The sequence below is a fragment of the Ambystoma mexicanum genome, chromosome 3p (genome assembly GCF_040938575.1).
Source record: "Ambystoma mexicanum isolate Mex_15411 chromosome 3p, UKY_AmexF1_1, whole genome shotgun sequence".
Classification (NCBI taxonomy): Eukaryota; Metazoa; Chordata; class Amphibia; order Caudata; family Ambystomatidae; genus Ambystoma; species Ambystoma mexicanum.
In genome coordinates, this window is record NC_090925.1 from 668,648,497 (window position 1) to 668,664,739 (window position 16,243).

The 16,243-nt window shown below is 43.2% G+C and overlaps 1 pseudogene; it reads right to left on the reverse strand.

The window, feature by feature from the left end:
- Nucleotides 1–10,082: 10,082 nt before the first annotated feature.
- LOC138579941 (BEN domain-containing protein 5 pseudogene) lies at nucleotides 10,083–15,088 on the reverse strand (annotated as a pseudogene).
- Nucleotides 15,089–16,243: the final 1,155 nt, after the last annotated feature.

Consider the following 16,243-nt stretch of genomic DNA (forward strand, 5'->3'; position numbering starts at 1 on the left):
CAACAGGTCACTCCAGCAGTAATAATAGGGGAATTGGGCAGTATTCCTTCGGGCAAACACACATCAGGCATTTTATTATATAGTATGATGTGTGCTCTGTGCTCAGAGTCATTCACTAGGGATTTTCTGTTCACTGTGGTTTTGTGAATGGAGTGATTGTGTGCACCTCAGTAGGATGGTCTGTTGTACTGTTAGGATGTGTTTGGGTATGAGCTAGGACATGAATAATGGTCTCAGAATATAATCACTCTCTGGTTGTTTGTGCTTTACTTTAAACCAGGGTGTCGTTAGTAAGGGTATGATGGATGCCTGCACTTGGCCATTCTGGTGCCCGCTCTTACATTACAGCATGTTGCTAATCCAAGATAGCCATTCAAAAAGTTATCCAAAATAGATATTTTAGAGAAGCCGTGCTGCAGGGCCTTTCTGCCTCAGTGTGGATGGCATTGTTGTTTGCCTTGTGACAGCTGGGTGAATTCATTCTTTAACCTAACAGCAATCTTTGGATGAGGACCAGGTCACCTGACAGCCCTTGAATTAGTGCTCTTTTTTGTTGATGGTGTCCAGTGACACTCAACTCCTGAACAAGATGGTATACCACTGTTTCCCAGTGTTTGAGGCCATGAAGGTTTAGCTCCTCTCAATGGCTTGTTCTATTCTGTGAAGCAGATATCCCAGTTCAGGCAGATTGTGTGGCCATCAGTGTCTCTAAGCCCTCCCACCGTGTTTAGCCTGTATGGGTCCAACCCACCTCTTATCACTCCTTTCAAATACTGGATAATCTTCACAGATACACTTCTTAATGTTATGGGTACATTTTGGTTGGTGAAGAGCCAGCCCAGTTCATGTATTACCCTTTAAAGAAGGGCCATATTTGGAATGATATGATCCTGAAAACGGCATGGATCGTTCTAGAGAATTGTTGTGTCTCATCCTCTTCAAGATAAATTGTGGGGCTCTGCAACATGAAATGACACCTCTCTGTCCAAGCAACTGCTTTGTTAGATCACATTTTTGTTAGATCACATCTTTGTTAGATCACATTTTGAGAATGATAGATAACAGGGGGTAAACATTCAACATGCTGGGTCATACCATTCTATTTGTCTTCCTGGAATGGATGCAACTTTATTTAACACTCTGCACACTTTGATTACATCAAAAACGTTGGTAATTTATGGAGTACCAAATAGACTGTGGCCTCGTTACATGGTAGGCGGTAGCCATGGCGCTATTAGCGCCATGGCTACCCCCTTATCGCATTCCGAGTCCGTGTTCCCTGAATGGGGACTTACCAGGTCATTCCGACCTTGGCGGGACCGGTAAATCCCCATTCTGGGAACCATTTCCTATTCCCATTTGCGCTCCCATAGGGCTCAATGGGAATGGGGAAGGAGCTAATAACGAGCCTGCTATTAGCGGGCCTGTTATTAGCTCTGAAGTCCCTCAACCGGTCCCTTCCTTAACGCCTGGTAAAATCAGACGTTAAGGAAGGGACCCGCTAAGGGACCTCGTAGTAGGGCGGTAAGGGATTACCGGCACCAGTGCCCTTACCGGTGCCGGTAATCCCTTACCACCTACCGTGTAATGAGGCCCTGTGTGTGTTAATCTGTGTCTTCAGCTGTCATGATGCCTACCTCCAAGGAGCCAGGTCCGACCCAGCAACCCCAGAGGCAGGCATCATTCCCCTCAGGGAAGTGCCAGCGGGCCCAAGCTGGGGCCCTTTGGACACAGTCCTGGCGCCTTAGGCGCCAGGCTCATGTTAGACCCCTGTCCTGGCGCCTTAGGCGCCAGGCTCATAAAGCTAGACATGTGTTCAAGTGTTTTAATGTGCACTTATCTGATGCAGACCATGCTGCTACATCCAGGCCCTCTTGAGGCCTGAATGGAACTACTTTACCTGTGGGACTACTTTCCACCTGGGTGTGGTCAGGGAAGGATACATACCTGATCGGTGGAAGGATACATACCTGGAACTTCCACCAAAGCTATTTAAACCACGCCCGATCAGCAACTCATGCTTCGCGTTGTTCTGCTCCTCGCAGCTGGACGCTCACCGTGTCAGCTCCTGCATCTGGACTTCAGCCACGCCTGTCAGCATCCTGGGTCGCCTGCAAAGTGAGATAAGAGAGAATTGGAGAGAAAGAAGACCTTACCAGCTAAAGCTGCATCACGGAGACATCACACCGACGATCCTGAAAGGGAAGACATCATTGTAAAAGCATTTCGCTTCGATCGCTGCAGCGCTGCATTTCACTCATTTCCTGAGCGCCTCCATCTTCAGCAGCGATCATCCGGATCCGCACCCACTTCTCAGAGCCTAGAGAGAAAAAGACAAGAAGACAAGGTGAGAGAAGGAAGGGAATAGGAAAGGCTCAGTTTCCTTCTAAGACTTACCTGTTGGGTCATTCCCATTTCATTTCGGGTCCTGCCGCTTCCTGGCATTCCGGACCCCGGCCCCTATGGGGAAAAAAGACAAAGACATTGAATGAGCGAATGCAAAGACATTACCTGAACGCTCATCCAGAACTTACTTGTCATTTACTGGAACTGCACGTTTCACTTCGGGTCGGCGCCATATCTCCGGCATTCCGAACCCCGGCCCCAAAGGGGAAAAGACATAAGCATTAGCGCTTGCTGCAATAAGACAATGAACATTATTATTAAGCTTGAACTTTTGAACTTGCAACAGAACTCTTACAGCGCCTCACCTGAATAGTCAAGCTTATTTTGAACTCCCATCAAACCTCAATCCAGTGAAGTAACTGGGTTTCAACGCGCCCCTGCATCAGAAACAGGATGGAGAACTCATCCTTCCAGGCTCTAAGGTGAGACTTCACGGGGAACCGTGGAAGGGTATCGTGGAGGGTTGGAAGGGAGTGGGAGGCTTGAGCATTATTCCGTCAGTAGGTAAAACTCCCTTTTCACGCACAGGGGAATATTCCTGCGAGCCAGAAAAGCCAGAGGAGAGGGGCCCTTCCTGTCCATCTTCTGAGTCCTGCGCTTCGCCATTGAAGAAGCACCAGCACTCGAAGCCAGACCTGCACCTCCGTGGGAATCAGGTGAGCGTGACATCAGCCTCTTGCCAGACTCGGTCATGGTTTTGACATGAGTTTTTTTCTTTTCTTTTCTTTTTTGTACTAGTGCAGGTAAAGCACAATTGATGATCCGACTATGAAGGACAAATCTGCTAGGACCAACAACTTCATTTATTGTATGACTGTTGTTTGCATACATTCGGATAAATGCAAGGTTTCATTCCAGCCAATACGAAGGTGTTGTTACATCATCATTCAAAGTCAGCCTGGAATCTACTATTAACATCGACTGTCCTTGGTCCTCATTCTATCCCTCTGAACTCAGTAAAGGTTTATGAAGACTTTTTTTTTTATATAACCAATTATCATTAATCTGCCAAAAGGTCTGAAAATGTTCCTTTGCTCAAATGCTTCTATTAAAACCAATGTGCACCTTTTGTCTTTGCCTCACCACGTTTTGCTTCCAAGTCCCTAATTTACAAACACGTTTTAACATTGGAAAATTCCGTTGAAAACATGTTTGTAAATCAGGACCTAAATGTGTCTTCTTGACTGTACTGTTAACATTATCCTTATTTGGGAGTATTCAAAGACCCCCTCGAAAAACATTAGAAACTTTAAATTGTAGCTAAAAGAATTCTGGTGAAAACATTGAAAACATCACACATTACACAAGCTTTGATTCGGCTACATCAGCAACAAATGGAAAAATCAAGTGACCTTGAATTGACTCTGCCTGCAGACAGAAACCTCTACAGAAACGCACACATCTTCCTTAAAGCTTAATGGCATCATAGAATTACAGCTTTCAGCCCTCAGTCACAAAATAATAGACTTCTCATCACCCCCCAAAAAATATAAAAAATGGAGCACTTCTTCCTTTTCTTATCTACATGCTTGCTTGAGGAATGAAGTCACGCTCAAGATAATCAGTCGCTAGGATCACCCCGTTGTTCTAAAAATATTAAAACCCTGGTTATTCTGTCAAACAGAGAGTTGGGATTTGATGGACGCAGTCACCCACTTTTTTCAGTATCAATTACTTAGGTGCCCTGTCCATGACATGGGTGGAACTCTATCTATCACATATAACACATCAACATGTAACTATGAAGGGGCAAGGTATTATTTTGAACATTATTCGTTTCTGTTGTACTGCCTCTATAACCTTAGTGGTTACCCGAAAATCTCCTGTTTCTTCTTGGGAGGAGCATCAGTAGTCCTTCAAGATAATGGCATATTTGAGAATGATAGCTGAATATAATTGCACTTTCTCTTGCTGGGTCTAGAAACAGACCATTCACCTAACAGGTTTTCCTGCCACACGCATCAGTGGTCTATGGTTTCCTACATAGAGCAAAGGGAGGAGACAGGCTTTTTCTTTTGCAAATTAATCTTTGTTCACAACAGTCGGGAGTAGGTTCTGCCATAGCGGATTCCATTTCATTTTAGGAAACTTGTATTTGCTGTCCAAAGGTCGATCCAGCCAATGCTCACAAGTGCACTTCCTCAACATCTTGAGGGCCTGTTGCATGACTTGAAGATCAATGAGGAAAGTGTGACTTTTTTAGGGTGCTTTATAAACCGACCAGGATAAGATGGGTTTGCGAATGAAGCGTATTAATTGTTTTTACGGAGGACAGCAGACTACCCTTTGGTGGTTGTAATTAGATGATCTTGTTTATCATCAATAGTCCCAGCCCCATTTGTGTCAATGTACCCACCAGTTGAAGGCCTGTAGTGCAAGGTCGGTGGATCCATAAACACTGAGGTAGAGGAACCGCACAATTTCAGCTAATTGTTGTTGTGCTTAAGATAAGCAATGGGAGGAGCACCAACCAAGGCTTGGATCCATTGAAGCGTAATAGTATCTTGAAGCTCATGGTATCCAGGAAATAACTTGGATGGATAATAGGTTAGAAATAAGATTTGTTTGAAGCTCTGGACCCAATACCAGAGTTGACGGTGGCATTCCAGGGGTACATGCATATTTCAATAGAGGCATTCATCAATACGGGCTTAGATAGCTCATCCCTGTCCTTGGCTCATTGTAATAGAAAAAAGGAGACTTTGATGTGGATGAATTATCAGGACCACTTTAGGGAACCAGGTTCGGTGCCAAACACAGGAATGTGACGTTTCCCAGGGAAGGGGAGTTTAGGATTTCATTCCTGCTATTCTAAGTTCAGTGTACGGATGCACTCAGGCAAACGGTCTCTAAAGTCATGACGAATGTGCCAGACTGTCTGTGAAAAAGACAGCAGGGTCTATCACATGACCTGATTCTAAGTTTAATATGGTACAGAATAGCCACCCCAGTAGAAAGGGGTCCTTAACACCGGTCTTTTTGAGGAAATATGAAACCTCAAAGATGCCTTCCTGATGTCTAATTGGGCTGGTGGACTGCTCCTGAGGAACAGCAATCAGACTTCCCTATGTCAGCACTACTGGATAATGGCACGATGACCATATCTTCATGATAGAAGAACTTGTTTTAGCATTGACCTTAAAGGCCAGTTAGAATATAGTACCTTGAATGAGATAAGCAAATGGATTCTTATATTATATATGGTGAGGATATATTATATAATGTTTCAGTATAGGTAGCAAAGATAGTAGTGTGATACATGCTTAAGAGAAGTACAAACAGCAATACTTAAAGCAGCATCTGTTGTGCTTAGCAATGAAACAGTGCACTCAAAATGCTTTAGTGCTCAAAGAAGCTCTTAGGGCCTATATTCGATTTGGAGTGAAACGCAACTCCATATTGCAATGTAGTTTTATTAGTAATGTCTTATACACAAAGAGAAATGTGTTCTTGAGTTAGCATTCAATCATTCATTCATTCATTCGTTCGTTCGTTCATTCATTCATTCATTCATTCATTCATTCATTCATTCATTCATGTAACCATTTACCATAGCCATGTGCTATGTAGCTTGACTATATCGTGTCATACATGCATGCTTGCACATGTAGTGTAGTTTGATTAGGCAGTCCAGTTCATTCACCCCATATGCAAACTAATAGCCATTATGAATAGGCTGTGGAACCGGGTTCACTCCATTTTCCATTCAGTAAGATATACAGCAAAATGCTTGGGAGCAAAAAAGAAGCACTTTGTGACATTGAAACCTTGAGCAGAGATATTCAGGGCATCTTAGATAGATAAATCCTCTCAGGGCCATTTCTGATATTTCAGCTTGGGGATTCTACTGAGAAATAAGGCGAAAGCATAGGGGCGCTAGCAACCAATGTTGTTTACCATTATCATGAGGAGAATGGGAGATACTTTGTATCTAGAAGCCGGAAGCTAGAAGCTGGGGGATTCTTCCGATAGTGGACTTTTTGGTAAGAGAGGAAATCCAAATGGGATACATTATTAATAGGCTGCTAACCTACAGACCCAGGATGTTAATGCCATACCAGGGCCGTGGGGCGTGGGCCCTGAGTCTCACCTAAATGTCATGGTTCCATTTATTCTTTGCAATTAATTTTAATATTGATGTTGAGTTTGCTTGACTGAATAGTGTGCCGTTCTGGTCCTGTGGCAGTGTGTTTTGTTTTGCTTCAAATACTTTAGATGCCCAAGCTGACTAATTGAATGATGCACCTTGGATTGTTTTTGTAGTCAAATGGTTTGAGAACTGCACCAGTGAGTAACATTTCCAGTTCTCAGGGCTGTATTACTGTATACATGCTATGAGGGAGGAGGGAACCCATGCCAGCTCTGGACTGGCATGGCAGAGACATCCCTCTTACAGATAGTCCAGTGGCTCCTTCCATTGGGGGCAGAAAAAAGCTAGCGTTCCTATCTGAGCTGAGATCGCTGGGGACAGAGTTGGTATAACATCTCTGGGATTGCACTAAAGATGTCTCATCTTATTTGGATCCTTTCCATAATTGTGGCAGCTGGGATTCATTTCCATTCCCAATACTGCATTTCCCAGAATTCATTGAACAAACGTTATCTCTGCCTTTGCTTTCCAAAGCAGGAACCATGCCGCAGTAGCATTTGTCACACCAGAGGCATGTGATCATTAGCCTTACTTGACCTGGTTATTTGTGCAGTGCTCCTTGTGAGAGAGCTCCTTAGTTCCTATTTTATTTTTTTAATTCAAATGTCCTTTTATGTAGATCTTAGTTCCTGTGCATGCCCTTGAGTGTTTTTTTTCCCCACTTCTTACGCATACAGTTTAGCAACCCTCTTGTTTCCTCACTGAGTACTTGCAAATCGTTCTCTTGTTCCTGAACCGGCATAGTTTGGTTGTGTATTCCTGTATTCTGAGATATCACTGTTATGCATGACCTATTGATTCGTGAACTTTCGATGCTTGAAGACTGATGTGTGTGTGTTTGGGGAAGGGAGGTTCGTCCATCTCTTGCTCCTTTGTTGCCTTTGATGAATGTGTTGAGTGCTATGATGTTCTTTCTTGTCGTTTTTGATTACTCAAATTTCCTTGCTTCTGTGCTAAGCCCTATTGCCACTCCTTCTTCTCTAGTGCCTTCATGTATCCTATATGATTGACAGGATCCATGGGCACAGCTGCCAAAACAGGTGATATCTTGTCAAAATCTCGATAAACAGTCTAGCTAAACCAGGGCTGAAACGTGTAGTATTCACATGTATTTCTTAATGTATCTGATGGTGGTCGGTCAAAAAACCGAAAACAAAATATCGAATCACAAAAATCTCGAATCTAAAATCTCGAAAAAAAAAAATCTCGAATTATTTATTTATTTATTTATATGTATTTGTGGGTTCAGGTAAGTATAAAAAAAGGGTAAAATAAAAAAAAAAGAAAAAAGGGGAGTTGGGGGGGAACCCCCCCCCCATTTCGAAATAAAAACGTATTAAAAAAAAAATTCGAGATTTTTGTTTTCGATATTTTGGATTCGAGATTTTTGTTTTCGATATTTTGTAATTCGGTTTTTTCACTATAAACCGTATCTGATATACAATGGAAAGTAGCCTGCTGCCTCCTTTCAAATCAACCCAACCGAACATTACATGCTGCGCCCCACAGGTCACCAGAGTCACTCCACTACTCTTCACCATCTCCAGGGCCTGACATGTTAGAGAAGAAAGGGAGTGGTATACTCCCCAAACAGTGTTCTGCAGTAACCGGCTAGGTGAAGTGCATTCTATGAACGAGGAGAGGCCAAATAAAGGTTTGGTCCTGCCCCCCGAAGCCCTGAGTAAACCCTAGTGAGCCTATGAAGGTCAGGCAATCCGTACCCCTCACCATTTCTGAGCCATTGGAGCAAAACCTCAAAAAGAGCACAGCCCAGGCGGGGCAGCACAGGGCTGTAAAAGCAACAAGCCCAGCATGGGGGCATTATGTTTGGAAAGTGAAAGCAGAAACATTGAGTAGAAGTGAGAGAAACTAGTTTAGAGCAGTTTGTTGAGCACATTTGTTGCACAGAGAAGGCCGGAGGAGAGACCATTAAGGCTGGAAAAGAGCTCTAGAGCTGAAAAGCTTTTGGGCCGTGTTTAAAAGATGTGATGAGGAGATTAGTGATAATGAGGATGAGGTTTATGACAGAACAGAGAAGGATTGAGAAAATAGGAAGTAGGACGTGGAAAGAGATGGTCTGGACATTTTTAAGGAGACTGGTGATGGTGAGCAGATTCAGAAAGATCAGGAGTAAACCGGGCTTACAAAAGAGGAGACTAATGGTTGTTTATTGGAGACTGATGATAGGAACAATTAAGTTGGAAACCAGCAACAACGTTGGGCAGATTTGGAGGAAAGTGAGTCTGAGGAGGATATTGCTAAAAAAGAAGAGGAGGGGGTAGAAAATTAAGTTCTGGAAATTGCAGAGGAGATTAGCCATTGTGAGGAGGATGTTGGCAAACAAAGTGATTGATGGAGAGGAGGTGTGTGGAGAATTTGAAGAGCAGTTTTGTAGAGGATCTCAAGATATGGATGGTCTTAACAATAGCACAATAAAGGGTACTCACTGAGCTGAGTCTTCCTCAAACGGATTCTCTGGATTCAGCGTCGACAGTGCTTCGTACTCTGCAGTCAATCCACAATCAGGAATTCAGGTGGTGAAGGAACAGCACGGCAATGGACCCGGTGGTTGCCGTAAATAGGGTGACTCTGAAAAATAGGAGCAGAACGGCAAGAGGAACCGGCAGGAGGTAACGGAGCCGGGGGCTCCTGAGGGAAAGTAGAATAGTCCAACAGGAGGAGCTGCCGTGGAAGGAGGAAGGAAAGGGGAGAAAAGCAGTAGAGCAGTGTGGCAAGGGGCGCCAAGAGGAAAAGCAGGATATAACGTAGAAAAAGAATATATAGACCGAATTCAGAAAAGTAGAAAGGTAGAAAGGAAACTCCTTAGCAGGCAAGCGTGATACTAGGAGGCTGCACAAGGTGTGGAGCGAGTAGCTACGCACCTACCTGCTCCCTTGCTGGAAAGATATGGTATCGGGAGAGAGGAGGTCGAAATCTTGAGGAGAACTAGACCTGCAGTTGTGATTCCCAAGAAGGGAGCCAAATAGGCACCATCTTGTTTTCTGTTTCAGGTTTCCAGTACGACCTTTGGGTTTTCCTAACAGATGGAGACGCTTCAAAGTAATCTCATGAAGATAGTAAGGGGGAGTGCAGAATATGCCACAAGGTTATAGGAGGAGGTCGGAATACTGTACTGTGTAAGAAGGAAGTGTGAAAGGAGACAATCATGGGATTGAAACATATCAATAAGTGATAGGTGTAAAGTGGATAACCTTCCAAACACTAGCAAGGAAGGTTTGGGCAAGAGGCTGGGGACCGTCCTCAATGAATCTGCCAACCAAAAGGCAAGTGGTTTCCCTCGGAAAGGGAACTATCATAGTAAGAGCTGGATTGCCTATTGGCATAGAAACTCCAGTTCCAAATAGTCTTCCTTTATGAGGACAAATGAACCAGACATCCCAAGATAGACCTGTTTGATGACTTTTTGCAACATATGAGAACCCCATGAAAACCACAATTATAGGTCACAGGAACCCCTGAAAAACACACAACAGATCCCAGGGGAAAAGCTCCATTCCCAGACTTATCATTAATGGCCTGTGTTTGATCACTTCAGGACAGAAGGGGAACATTTTGTTTTGATTAATTTCCCAGACAATTACGAGAATATCCATCGTGAAGTTAAAGACCCATTTAAAAAAAGAACTTTTTATTGCACATGAAATCTAGCCTCCCTCCTTTCCTCTTTTTTGCAGGATTTATTAATGTCCATGATTTTCTCACAGATGTACTTGTTAACCTTGGATAGTCTCTTTGCAATTTCTGTCTCATCCGCTGTTTCTAGTGCTATTCTGTCATACACTCTCTGACAATGCTTACTTTCTCAGGTGAGAGTGGTGGCTTGGGAATGGCATTTTCCTTTTTCTTTGTGGCGACTCCTGTGAAACTTTTGTTTTTCAGAACCCCTGTCCCCCAGATCATGACTCCTACATGTTTAGTAAACTTGGGATGTCTTTGAGTGATCTGCATGTGGTGCCACTTCTCCTCATGCACCCAGAATCTGCTGCCAAGATAGACCTTTCCATTCTCTATGGTGTATGTGTCCATTACTGGAGCTGGAACAGGAGCTGGGTAGTAAGATGGCGTGCTTGCCACTTCACTGAATGTGGTTGGTAATTCAGGCTCTGGCTCAAGTGTTTCTGATTTTATTTTTTTCAGATCAAGGACAGGACCATCACAGGAATCAGAGGTTGTTGAAATGAGACTGCTGGAATGGCACCAGATGACATGCTGTGTGGGCACATCACTTTTGTTCTGTACCTCCTGCAAGGGTTGACCCTGTCTTTTAAGGAATTGTGACCATCTTCCTGGAAGTACATTTCTTGAGATAGCTGGTCAGTTGTAGACGCACTGCCAGGTTTTTGAAGCAACAAACGTGGGAAACAGAACGGCATGATAGAGAGTCACCACTTCAACTCTGAAGAGGACTAAAATGGACTGCCTGGACACTACATTTATTCCCTGTGCCATGTATAAGGAGTTGTTGAGGAACTACCGGCAGCAGCAAGAAGAAATGAGACACATCCAACAAGAATTGGAATGAATGAGAAGGCAACTTGTACTGCAAGCAAAGAAACTCAAAGAATATGGTTGTCTGGTGTTGGAGGTCAAGGAGCTGAGGGACCTTAACGAAGACTTAAAGACCCATCGTGTATTTTATTCTAGCAATCCATTTTTAATATTACCTAAAATTAAACACTGAGGCCCTCATTAGAAGTGTACTGGTATTTCCTGCCGAAATACTAGTAATTTGAAGTGTGTGCATGATTTTGAGTCATACAAAAACCAGGTATTCAACATTTTGGAGTCGCCTAGGGCTCAATGTGAATATTCCATATTACTGCATACTGGTTTACTGCATGTGTGGTGGTTTTTACTGCCACAAAAGCAGGTGGAATTTCAATAACGAAACTCATAGTGTAATAGAGTCACGGGAGAATAGCTCAGCAGCAATGTGTTCGCCTTGGAAGCAGGCTGACACGAAGCAACACTGGTTCGATCCCCAGGTCTGTGCTTAACTAAGAAGAAAAAATTATAATTACAAAAAAAACAATTCCTGTAACAGCGCCTCGATGTCCGCGGGCTGTGTGAGCACTTTAAAAATGCAAAATAAATAAAAATAAAAAATAACCAATGCCATATTTGAAATGAAAATATTCTTTTACTATGACTACCAAACTTGTAATCCACCCTTATTTGTGGTCTGGCTCACATTTTGCTTTCATCACCTGCATTGTGCCATCATCTTCATGAACATATGGCTCTTCGTGCCTGGACAAATTAGTATGCAGGAGGACCACTTCAACATTTAGAACCATACTGAAGATCTAGCTAAAAAGACAATGTTTAACAGCAGGAAACACGTAGTAACATCTAACAACATCACCACCTACACCGGACAAACATTAACAGACAGGCACCCAACCCTTAGAACATGATAGCCCAGATGCCTCCAGGTGAGAAGTTCCTAGCGATTAAAAGTGTCAAAGTGAGTTCCTGATTATTTTATTGTTAGAGCAGAACACAATCTGATTAGGACACAATCACTGCATACACCAAATACAATGAAAGGAGCCCAGACTCTGCCATCTATATCTTTGAAAACGGGATGATAGCTCAGGCACAACATGCTCGCCCTGGAAGCAAAAAGACACAGAGCAACACAGGTTCGATACCCAGGTCCGCGCTTAGAAACCTCTGGGTATTAAGCACGTTAGGAATAGCCAATAATATCATAACATATACAATGCACTTGTAGGCAAGACGGAATACAAATATGTGAACAAATAAGTAGGAGCACCATCCAGCATTTCCTATGTAATCAGGTATTAAAACAACACATACCACTGAAGAGAACACCACTATGCACACTGGATAAAACGTGTATCAGCCCAGACACCCCTAGTATATTCATAAAATCTACATATCATTTCTGTCTCCAAGCTAGAAGGTCAGATTTTAACAAGTAAGCATGAACTCCATTAGTGGCAGTTTCCAGGTGACAGCAAACAGGTGCCAAAAAGTTACATTTCTCTATGATGGCTTCCTGCAGGAGAAAATGAACAATGGAGCTACTTTGAGCAACATGGTGTTTTACATTCCACATCTTCATTGCAGAAGTAGCTTTAATTCTTGCATTTTTCAAGCAACGCCACACAGCCTGTGTTTGCAAACTCATGAATTGGGCCTCTACCCATTCCCTGCACCAATGTTTTGCACCAATGAGCTATAGATGGAATGTGCTGTAAATATTAGGAAGGAATTAGAGATGAGTAGATTAGCGTGTAGGGGTTAATAATTGTAAATGGTATGCTTCAATGCATCTCAGTCCATGCTATACCATGGTTTTGTGCAAAATGCTATGGTACGGCTACCATGCCAAACCAGGCTTAAATGTTCCCTTTTGCTTTGTTTTGTATACATTCTCAGTACTGACTCACCAGATTCACAACATAGTTTCATACTAGAGTCTCACACCTCTTGCTGTCAGAGTTTTTGATGAAATTCTGTCCTGGTTGAAATTCAGGGCCTATTTTTCCCTACAGTAACAGGTTCCTGGCACTGTCTGACAATGTCTCAATGTCACTCTCATTTCTCAATAGGCCATCATGTTCTTATGCATTACAATACTGTCTCCTGCACCGCCTATCCTTGCCTCTTCCTCCTTTCTCTCCAGTGAGAAACCTGAAGGTGTCTCGCTGACTTGTCCCTGTGGATCTGTCTTCCAGGTGACCAGGACACGGCCATCGCTATTGGATCCAGTTCCTGTGGTTGGACCAGTGAGGGATGATCACCTGGATGGGGGGTACTTGGGTAGAGTAAGTGGGACACCAACGGGTGAGATGCAGTATCCCCCTTATTATAGCACCTTTTCCAGAGCCTACTATGTAGGATCCTCACATACCCCCTCCCCATTTTACAACAATAACACTTTCGCGCACCGCAAAAGAGGATGGACAAACACCAGAGCGATATACCTTACTTGTTCCAACACAAGGGTCAGGCAGTAATTCAATTGACCAGAATCACACACACCCACACCTGACAGCCCTTTCCCTTCCCCATAGGGATGAAAGGTGGAGCACAAGAGCACAATACGAGCAAGGCAGACCGCATGACATTAGAGCTAACTCGGCACAGCAGTTCAAGAGACAGAGAAATATGGTGATAACCAAGAGGATGACATGGAGAGAAGCAACCTTGCCCTTTCCGATCAAGGGCTGTGAAACCTGCACAGAAGGAATTGTAAAACCGCAAACAATAGCCAGCGTGTGTTGCAGCAGATGTCAATTGTACACAGGACTCTCTGCTGATAACTAAGCTGGGTAGAGACGTGTGTCTCCGTGGTAACAACGTGGACTCCAGAGAGACGAAAAGCAAAGCGGTTCATCACAGCCTGTGAGTCAAGGGGAGAGCCAAGAAGAAACCGAACTGTGTTGAATGAGAAGTAGGAAACGGCTAATTGAAGTGTGAAGACAAAGAACAATTCATATCACAAAGGGGGAAAACCAGCAACAGAGCAGTCTGGCACCACGTGGGTGCTTACTCAGGAAACCTTGGGCGATTACCCAATTATTGAAACTACGATTACCAGAAGGCCTTTGGAAAGGCAAGAAGGAGGTCAAAGTGGTCATATAGGGATCTTGTAAAATCCTCTTTACAGTTGAAAGTCTTTGGCTGACAAATGAATGTGAAACTAAGGGAAGTGAATCCCACATCGTAAGAGTTGAATGAGAAAAGATACGATTGACAAGATTGGCAAAAGTGAACCCGTACGAGAGTTGCCAGTAAAGAGGGGGCAACGTCTAAAGCCCCAACATACAGTGTGTTGACAAGAGTGAACCCGGCAGAGGGAGGTCCACAGTGAACTGCATAAAAAGACATCTTAGATTTGTGAATGTCATGGACAAAACTGCAAGGAAAGCCATAGTGAACCCGATCGAGGGAGGTGCATAGTTGAGTATGATCTGAGCCCAGAAGAGGGGAATCCAGGGGTGAAGCCAACATACGGTAACCTCTGAATGCAACAAAGAAAAGTCCAAGAGGAAAAGTTTATGAATGCAAGCCATGTCAAAGTGAACCCAACAGAGAGAAGCTGATATTGACAGGGGTCTGAGTCCAGAAGAGGGGGACCCAAGGGTGAAGGACTATCACCCAAATACAACCCGAGAAGAACTCTAGAACTTATATTGAATCTTTGTTTTGATACTTTAAACCTGTCAGGAAAGCAAGAAAACATAACAATCGGCGGTCCTGGTATCACTAAGGAACTTTCTAGGGAACTGCGCCCGGAAGACGGGGATCCAAGAAGGAAAGGTGTTAAACCATATTTGCATAAATACAGCCTGATTATAAACATTGGCCTAAGCCATTTCGCATTTGTATTAAAAATCTATGCTTAACTAGATCTGGACAGAATTGACTTTGCCGCCATTTGGGAAAACATCTGCAATTTTGATTTTGACTCTTTCACTATGTTCAGAAATGATTAACCATGTTTTCAGTTGCCAGAGCAGACTGACCTTTCAACATATGTCAACACTAGAGCTGCCAAGAACAGCCTATTTGTTCTGTGCAAAGAGACCTTGTAGTCAGAATGAACTCTCATTCAAAGTATTATCTATATCTACAGACCCATCCTCCCTCAAACAGTAACATACAATGCAAAGTAATTAATGCTGTGAGTTTTGGAAGAAATCCTTTGTGCATTTCTTGGAACAGGACTTATCCTAAAGCTCAAGAAACAAGGAAAGATCTACACAGCTGAATACAACAAAGTTTACCTAAGGAACCTTGGAGCCACAGTGAACCTCAATATAAAGTGTTGTCTGCATCAATAGCATCAGCTATATACAAACACAAGAACTGAATTGTAGACAAACTAAAACTATGTGCCTTAGCAGTAAACTATTGAATTTGTTTCTTGAAACTAGGATCAACCTAAGCTGGAGAACCAACATCACCATTGAATCTTCAAGGATAGGACAACATGTCAAAAGTGTATACTAATATTGTTATTTAATTTTTTTTAATTTTTTTAATTTTTTTAATCACTTCGGATTTTTTAACAAATAGGTGGAATGTGTTGACTTCAAATCAGAAGGTCAAACCGAAAGCATAACTGATTTTCTTCTTGTGAAGAAAGTAAACCATCAATGCAAGTCCAATAGGAGACGAAGACAGGTAAATGTAGAAGAGAGGCAGACGTCCGGGGACGTGAGGAATCCTGATTGTATATATGTCTCATGAGTCTCTTATAGGTTAGTTGGTCATAGTGGAGATGGTATTCGGATCGTAGAGTGGAAGCATCACGTTGATGATGTGTTGCATGATGTTTACAGTCGCCAAGGCCCAGCCTGGTTTGTCGCCAGCAATCAGCTTATTCCAGCAATTTTCCTCATCTAACGATGAGAAGTCAGAGATATTGTTTTTCAAGTAAATAAGACGGATGTCGCGTGTCTCAGGACAATTCAAAAGGAGATGGCGGATTGTTTCCTTTTCTGTAGTGGATTTGCAGCAGCGGCATCGGTTTGTTGGCGTTAAGCCTCTGGTAGCCAGAATTTCATTTGTCCCCAAGAGGTTCAGTCGAATTTTCAGGAAATAGAGTCGTGCTGACCTACTTGGGAAAAGTTTAAGATATGTTTGCAGCGTGTCCAGTTTCTTGAAGAATGGTGGGAGGTGGCTGGT